This window comes from Procambarus clarkii, chromosome 22 (assembly GCF_040958095.1).
Source record: "Procambarus clarkii isolate CNS0578487 chromosome 22, FALCON_Pclarkii_2.0, whole genome shotgun sequence".
Classification (NCBI taxonomy): domain Eukaryota; kingdom Metazoa; phylum Arthropoda; class Malacostraca; order Decapoda; family Cambaridae; genus Procambarus; species Procambarus clarkii.
Genome location: NC_091171.1, coordinates 29,157,072 through 29,166,257, shown reverse-complemented (window position 1 = coordinate 29,166,257; position 9,186 = coordinate 29,157,072). Strand labels below are relative to the sequence as shown.

The 9,186-nt window shown below is 42.4% G+C and overlaps 1 long non-coding RNA gene across 1 annotated transcript; it reads left to right on the top strand.

Annotated features, from left to right (window-relative positions):
- Window positions 1-7,211: 7,211 nt before the first annotated feature.
- LOC138367338 (uncharacterized) lies at window positions 7,212-8,964 on the top strand. The gene is made up of 2 exons (XR_011229314.1): window positions 7,212-7,357; window positions 8,678-8,964. It is a non-coding gene; the product is annotated as an uncharacterized lncRNA (long non-coding RNA).
- Window positions 8,965-9,186: the final 222 nt, after the last annotated feature.

Sequence of the window (9,186 nt, the reverse complement as noted above, 5' to 3'; positions counted from 1 at the left end):
GAGACCAGGAGGTAGTGTGAGAGGAAATGAGAAAGAGGGGGAGGGATGGATGAGAACGTGAAGGTGAGGGTGGGGGAGAGAGAGAGAGAGAGAGAGAGAGAGAGAGAGAGGAGAGAGAGAGAGAGAGAGAGAGAGAGAGAGAGAGAGAGAGAGAGAGAGAGAGAGAGAGAGAGAGAGAGAGAGAGAGAGAGAGAGAGAGAGAGAGAGAGAGAGAGAGAGAGAGAGAGAGAGAGAGAGAGAGAGAGAGAGAGAGAGAGAGAGAGAGAGAGAGAGAGAGAGAGAGAGAGAGAGAGAGAGAGAGAGAGAGAGAGAGAGAGAGAGAGAGAGAGAGAGAGAGAGAGAGAGAGAGAGAGAGAGAGAGAGAGAGAGAGAGAGAGAGAGAGAGAGAGAGAGAGAGAGAGAGAGAGAGAGAGAGAGAGAGAGAGAGAGAGAGAGAGAGAGAGAGAGAGAGAGAGAGAGAGAGAGAGAGAGAGAGAGAGAGAGAGAGAGAGAGAGAGAGAGAGAGAGAGAGAGAGAGAGAGAGAGAGAGAGAGAGGAGAGAGAGAGAGAGAGAGAGAGAGAGAGAGAGAGAGAGAGAGAGAGAGAGAGAGAGAGAGAGAGAGAGAGAGAGAGAGAGAGAGAGAGAGAGAGAGAGAGAGAGAGAGAGAGAGAGAGAGAGAGAGAGAGAGAGAGAGAGAGAGAGCAAGCAAATGAGTTAAGGAGAAAACGAGAAAGAGAAGGAAGAAGAGGTACTAAGAGCTGGAGATAGAGAAGAGAGCATGAACAGACGAAGAAAAAACGAGCAGAGGAAAATAACCAGAACGAGAATTGGGAGTGAGCTAAAATTACAATAATTGAAAGGGATGGAAAGAGCACGAAAGTGGGAAAACCGGCAAGTCTATCCTGTAATACTCTCTAACCCACGTGATTATACAGCTGGTCGCTGAAACTCAATAGAAGTTCTTTGAGCGCGAAGAACAGTACCTTGAGACTCTCACTTTGATCTTGCAACTCGAAACTGCACGAAGCTTCAAGGTTATGAATCGGAAAAAAATAGTCTGTGCGTTCCGCGTATTTCATAACGTGACCTATGAATGCATTTTTTATTTTTATTTATTTTTTATTGTCCAAAATTTTTGACACAAGGAGGAGACGTAATATAATGTTTTTCATTTCTTAACTCTGGATTGTTTCTGAAATGATAGATTTTTTCCTGGGTGAGTTTCTTCCTGGGTGAGTTTCTTCCTGGGTGAGTTTCTTCCTGGGTGAGTTTCTTCCTGGGTGAGTTTCTTCCTGGGTGAGTTTTTTCTGGGTGAGTTTCTTTCTGGGTGGGTATATTCCTGGGTGGGTATATTCCTGGGTGGGTATATTCCTGGGTGGGTATATTCCTGGATGGGTATATTCCTGGATGGGTATATTCCTGGATGGGTATATTGCTGGGTGGGTATATTCCTGGGTGGGTATATTCCTAGATGGGTATATTCCTGGATGGGTATATTCATGGGTGGGTATATTCCTGGGTGGGTATATTCCTGGGTGGGTATATTCCTGGGTGGGTATATTCCTGGATGGGTATATTCCTGGATGGGTATGTTCCTGGGTGGGTATAATCCTGGGGTGAGTATCTTCCTGGGTGGGTATCTTATTGGGTGGGTTTATATTCCCTGTGATTCTTCCTGTAAGAATTTCTTCCTGTATGAATTTCTTCCTGAATAAGGGTTTTCCTGGGTGGTTCTCATCCTGGATAACTTTCAATTTCAATACGGATTATTATAGCTAAATAACCTCATATAATTATAAGACGAGATTTGACTCAGGCACACGAGGCAAATAACTTCATATGAAATGAAGTTGTTTGAGTTATCAGAGATAACTAATTTGTTAAAACTTCCTTCCATACTGCAATGTGACACCAGGCCAATTGCCAGACGAATGGAACACGGAACAAAGGGTAAAAATTGGTTAACACTTTGGCTAACATACTAGTTTGTTACATGTTACCTGGTGTAAGGGATCATTGCGTAACATAACAAACACCTGGTTAATAACACTTTGTGAACGGGGATGTTGATTAAGGAATAAATTACCAGGCGATATATAGACATAGGATCTATGGATTTTTACGAGTGTGTGTTGGATATATAGATGTTTGGGGTTTGGGTGGATATAAAAAGGACAACTAATCCTCCTGTTTAGATAGTACCTATTGTGACGATCGTCAATAGTCACGAATTGGTAAGTTCTTAGCTTTTAGATAGTAGTATACTGACTAGCTAGGCATTCTTTAAAAAATAATTAATGCTAAAAAGCACTCTTAAATATTCCTAGGCCTAGTATAGCTCACATGTGTACTTTATTAGGCCTCAGATATCATATATTAGGCTTAGGTAAATTAGGTTAGATTATTTTATCAAAGCATCACAAGTAAAAAATAGTTTTCCTGTTTGTCCAACTCAATAGCTTAGATTTCTACTTTTTAATTTCGTTGTACGTCAGTATATATAGTATTGTCCTCATCGTTACTATAAGTACTACCAAAACAGTAGGATGGACTCAATAGGAGCTGCTTCGTATGGGTCAATACTTCTTCTGCAGTTTCCTTTATTCTTGGAGTTTTAAGCAGAAATGACTGTGTACAGCAATAAATCTTGTTATTCTTGAAATCATTAGGCAATTAAAAGTAAATGGGGAATAAAACTGTAGCGTTAAATATGTTTACTTATAGATTATAGAGGAAACGTTCAAAGAATGTTTCTTAGTTATTTCGAATATATATATATATATATATATATATATATATATATATATATATATATATATATATATATATATATATATATATATATATATATATATATATTGTGACGATAATCTCTTTCAAGAGAGATTGAGCCTGCTCTTCCATACATAATACGTCGTACATACAAGATACTATATAGAAGATACGTCCACCAGTATCGCCAAACGTTTTGCCCAGGAAGCAAATCGTACCCTGCACACCCCAACACCTGGCCACAGCCCGCCGTAACCAGCAAACTGCTTATCCTCTACCTGCCTGTTGCTGATTGGCTGGTGTCTCGTCGCACCTGCACTCACCACCACCACCGCGAGTCGACGTCTGGGTAGCAGCACGCCAGTCTCGTCAGAATATCTTTGTGCTCCTTGGAGTTGACATCTCTCGCTGGAAGACTAAGCCTTGGCTTTCGTGTACTAAGGGAGGTGGCAGCTTGAAGCCAGTATTCCAGCACCCATTATTTAATTTATCTTGCTATCACTATTTTTGCATTCTGGTCTTAGAGTAACTTTTCATTGCCAGTTATTATTCATGTTATTTTGTTTGTTGACTTGTCCTGCATTTTATGAGATTGCCTTTATTCATGTCTTGTTTTCTAGAGTAATTAAATTACTCTAGAAAACTAAATAAATAAATCACGAACTATGAGTTAAACGAAAAGAGAATCGACACAATTAACAAAAAATCAAGAATTTCCAGTATTATTATCCACTTCTTTAACATTAAACGATTGAATCTTGTGCTGTATGAGTGATTAGTTATATATTTTGCTTTCAATATCTTATAGGAAACTTGGCCGTACGGTGTCCAGGGAGAATCCGATACCTCTGATGTCCCTCGTCTTGCGTTCCTTTGTTCTCGTATTGACATCCTCAGTGATATTCAGCGCCTTTTGAACACCCTGCGACACAGACGCTGCTACATAGTCTTCGCGGCTTGGTGCCTTCTTTTCCTAAATGTTTTCTTGATATATAACCCAACCACTCGGACTGGACGGTATACAGCGACGACTTGGCTTCTTGCAAGTTGGTGTTCGATTCCCTGACGATCCAAGTGGTTGGACTTCATGCCCTTCCTCTGTTCTAGCCCCTATATCGCTAACCCTATCCTCATATCCCTTCCAATTGCTATATATAGTCATACTGGCTAAGCACTTTCTCCTTATAATTACCCTCCCTTGCCTTAGCTCTCTTGAGGAATATTGTATAGGTATCTGGAATGTCTTGTTCCGTCCGCATCAAGTAGGTTTCTGGCTCATGTTTTGATTAAGAGTCATATTAGCTTGTCCTTGAATTGTGAGAATTCTCTTGTTTTATATGCGTGGTGGAAGAGATATGTGTGACTGGTAGTATTGATCATCGGCATCGCTTGACGGAACAGTAAAGTCAACACTATATCCTTGTAGACCGTTGAGGCTGGGAACATCACTTCACTGAAGGGGAGTAAACACCATGTTTATACAGGTTAGGAACATCGTATCCCTGGAAGAGAGTAAACTCTCACATTATAGAGGATAGGTACCTCGCATCGCTGGAAGAGAGTGAATAGTATCCTTGTAGACTGAAGAGGATGAATGTAGACTGAATACTACAATATAACACACACACACACACTCGTGTGTGTTATAGTGTAACACACACGAGTGAAGACATCATGTGATGAGACATCACATCACAGGATGAGAAATGCTTAGTATGCTATCTCCAAACCTTCATTTCCATACACACACTCGTGGATACGGAAGTGTGAAGTCAACACCATTCTCGGGGGGCAGCAAGCAAGATAAAGAGCAATACCGTACAAAAATATAGTTAATCGTCTAATGGAATGCGTACGCTAAACCCTGAGCATTTTAGACCAGATGGGCGCTACAACAGCTTTCAAATGGCAAACTTCACTCAGACAGCAATAGTTTATGTGCAAAACAAGTCCATGTAAAAAAGGGTTATAAGATACAATAAAGTGGAATCACAATTCCTGACGTTTTTAGCGTCATGCAACCAACACAACGGCCAGTGAGGTGCCAGCAGGAACGCTATAAGGAGTCCAGAAGCGTTATATGACGCTTAAGATCCAGCACAAGAGGCGGTAAACGAAACCGTTTGATGCTGTGATCATATAAAAAGTTTCTTGGTCCTGACTGTAAACATCTTCTCCACAATAATACTATATTCTTGGTGATTTTAAAACCGGTAATAATACTATTAGCACATTATAACGCTGAACGCTTCAATAAAAATGAGGAAAGAAACATGAGTGGGATTTAAAAACATCCCAAGTAAGAATATTATATCTATTCTTCTGTTGGTCGTTCCATCCCCGTCAAAACATTTACACTTGAGTGAATATTGTTACACACACACGAGTGAATATTGTCATACATGAGTAAATATTGTGTCAAATGAGTGAATATTGTGACAAATAAGTAAACATTGTGATAAGTGAATATTGTGTCATGTAAGTAAATATTGTCACACGTGAGTAAATATTGTGACACATGAGTGAATATTGTGACATGTTACGTGCCTTAGTCTCATCATAACACACATTCTTTCCTGAGATGAGTTATTCCTCGTTCGGGCATAGTCTTAACTCACGCTGGAAGTATAGTACAGTTTACAAGGGTAAACTAGAGTTTGGCTGGAGAAGAGGCGACCTGGTTTGAAGCATTGTTTGTCCTAGAGCAACGTCTTAAGTTATAAGAAACATGGCGACATCGGAAGACGGTTTTGAGGAGAGAGGCGGAGGATGTCATCATTAGCCAACAGGAGAAAGGCAAGGCCGTGATGCGGCAAGGGTTGAGAATCTTGGATTAGCGGGGACCTCCCTTGTGTCCAGAGGGTCAAGGAGGAAACATACGCTTTCCCTTTCCCTTCCCTAGCGTTTTAAGGTGAAGGTTATACTGGCCTCGGCAAGAAAAGGCCGAGGAATAGTGACAGAAGGAAGAGTCGTAGAGAAGAAGGGGCAACAGTGATGTCAATCGCTCTTTAAGTACCCCGGAGCTCAGCGTTCTGAGGCCAAAAAGGGTGAACATGCTTTGAAGTGTTGTATTCTGGTAAGTTGCCCTAACTAGAATACAGACACTATCATCACTCAATTTGCATGCGACTTCACACATGTAATAACCTCCAACCCAAGCGGTCAAGCAACCAAGCATGCGACAATCACAAATAAAGCAAATATGGAACTCGCCCGGACGGAAAACTGGGAGAGGAAATGATCACCACAAACCTGGACAAGATCCAAGCAAGCACAGTCGGCTGTATGACATGCACAACAGAAAACGGCAGCGTGGTGAGAATCATGGGATAAATCTATGGCCATCTCGTACTCCAACACGAAGCTTGGGTAGAACTTCAACAGATTGCTCTAACTCCACTCAGTGCGCCTTGGAGAAAACAAGGTAGCCAAAAGTTCTCTGGCATAGCTTCATTACTGCTTTAGACAAGCCCCAACCCACGTTAAGCCCCACCTGTACCGAATGGTCAAATGCCCAATTTAAGAATATCCTTTTTCATCCCCTCTCTAAGAGCTCATTACCAACAAACTAAAAATCCAGCTCGGTTCAAAACAGAGCACTCCACTTTGATGCGAACCTTTCCCTGGCTGACTAAGAACTGAAAATATCCACAGAACCCTTAAAATGAGGTCAAGGAACACCAAACTTGGTTACTTAGCAAGGAAATGACTGTACTACATGAGGCACTTCTACGTCCCGGACCGTGAGGATCACCAGAAGACGTCAACACAGCCAGCAACTACGTGATTCAAGAGCCACCACATAGAACCACAAAACCACTTTCCAGCAAAACACCCACGTACACCACGTCAGGTACACCCACGACCTGAAATTTCCAAGACCCCAAATACAGAGCAACCTACCAGGAGACCCAGAGGAGAGGGCCCTCCTGAAACCAGTCTATACATAAAAAAACAGACATATCCATAAAACAAAACAAAAAACAATAAAACAAAACAAAAAACAATAAAACAAAACGAAAACCTCTTTTGTTTTTTGCAAACAGTGCAGAAAGCCTGATGTTGGTAGGAGCAGCCTCACAAAGCCACTGTTACCGGCTCAATGCAACCCAACAGGAGCCTAGTGGACACCCACACTAGGCAGCCTAATCACCGTGCTCACAACCCGCTGTTGCGGTATCGACACCATCGTCGGTGTGTGGCGTGGCAACTCCAGTGCCATCTATGAGTCTGCACTCAAACTCCCCTAATATCGGGCGATATGTAGACAACGCCATCTGTTGGTGGTGGCGTGGTGTCGGCAAATGGCTCCAGTTTGCTGCCATAGTTAGAAAGAGAGGTCATTGTGGATGACCTTTGGTGGGTGGCATGTCACGATTAGCGCCATCTAGGTTGTGGCAACAAGCATAATGTCAACTCCCCGGTGAACGAGTGTTACCTCCATGGTTTTCCCCAGTGTACTGTCCATCTAATTAATGACGTTTTATGTCCAGAGAAGTGACATGTGGAGACGATTGTACCGATGAGGGCTGTTTTCCTTGAGCAGTCCACGAACCCTTAGCTTGGTCCTGCAAGAAGACTAAGTAGCCACCGTCGATCTAAGTAGTATGTTAGCTGCTGGTATATGCAGTGTTGGTGAAGATCGGCATACCCTGGGATTGGCTAATAATGGTTACAGTGATATGCCTAGCGTGAAGTGCTACTAGCAAACTGCTAGAGGCTTCTGCTAGGGGTTAGCTACCCCTGTATGAGTTGGTTTGGGACCCCTGTCAGCGTGTTGCTGAAGCCCTCTGCCAGTGAGCAGCTGGAGAGCGAAGGTGGGGTGTAGGTGCATTGGGATACTGTGTGGGTGGACTGGCCCATAAAAAGGTGAACTCGTCAGTGTTGTCCAGCACGAGTGGACAGGGCGCTGTGTTTGTGAAAACACTGGAGTTGGTGAACACTGCTGAAATATTAGTGTCCTGCGTGAAAAAGGCGCTATTGTACATAATTGTATATATACTGTAATATTAATATATATATTGTGGTGAAGGGAGTCGTGTATTGTTTATCCCCCTCTTATTTATTCTATTTATTCATTGCACTTACTACAGTCCCTAAAAGCATACTACCGACTTGGAGTTGGATACTGTAAAGGAGGTTATAACATCAAGAACCCGGTTACTGGCCCATAGTGGCCCTAACACCAACACTACACTCAAATAAAACAAAAAGACCCACATGCCTGTCCGAGGCAGACAGGACACCGAACTTCCTCCCTACTCATCCTCCACTCCCATCCTATTTCCTGAATTTCTCATACTTCCTTCCTCTAGCCTTAACAAGCCCTTTGGTCATGAACCCCAGTCCGAATCCGAGGTTTTGTTGGTCCAACAAGTGGACAAAGTAACAAGTGTACCAGGAAGTAAGTGCCTATGTTGACCTCACACAAAAGTTAGAAAAAGAGAATCAGAGGCGGCCAAAAGGACTGGAAAACAGTCAAAGGGGGGAGAGCTTGACCCACAGGCGCCATTTTGATTTTGCAGACGACACACCGCCTCGACTAACAAGTGAGAGGTCCTTGCTTTGGTGTGATTTACCATGTGATGTGAAGAGGATTATACAGTGATTCGTTGTGATGCACAATGACTTTATATAACCAGAGTATGTGGTAAGGAGGATTTGATATAGGAGAACTGGGCGTAAAGATGTGATTGCCAGGAAGATGAGTGATGGATGTGTGCTAAGCGGAGGCTTGAGAGCGAGTGAGAGTGTTTGAGCAGTGTGTGTGTGTGTGTGTGTGTGTGTGTGTGTGAACTCACGGGGTTGTTGCCAAACGTCGCCGGCGGCAGTGTTAGACAGTACTCGGTGAAAACATTATTTGATTAAATTTTCGTTCTCATTGTTTCTGTTGGCGTATTATTTGATGTATAAACGATATTACAGGATTGTGTGCTTGCTGGGAGGTGGGATCGGCAGAGGAGGAGCCAGACGAGGTGCGACAAGACATGCTTTGGGCGTCACCAGTGAACGAGGGCCATCCTTCACTACCTGATAAATCTACTCCAAATCCATCGCGATGATTTTTATTTATTTGTGCGTGCTACACCTGTATTTGTATGACTGACACACTGGATACAGGCAAAAAATTTTGTTTTCTTTGTTGTAAACATTGTGATTACATATCCTTCATCCAGACTGATTAAACAGAAATAAAGGGAGGATAACCTTCAGTTTTGAGAAATAATTCGTCACCACAACACGTCAAGAGAGTATAGTGTTTCTCAAAACAGTGGCTATTTGCTTTGGCATGTTTTTCGTCCATATTATCGTGCCAAGGACATATTACACTGAGTTATAAAATTGAAAGATATTTTATCACGAATAGATTGGCCTTTTTAATTGTACCAGAATGTAGGGAAATGCCACAGGTGAGAACCTGGAAGTTTGTTATA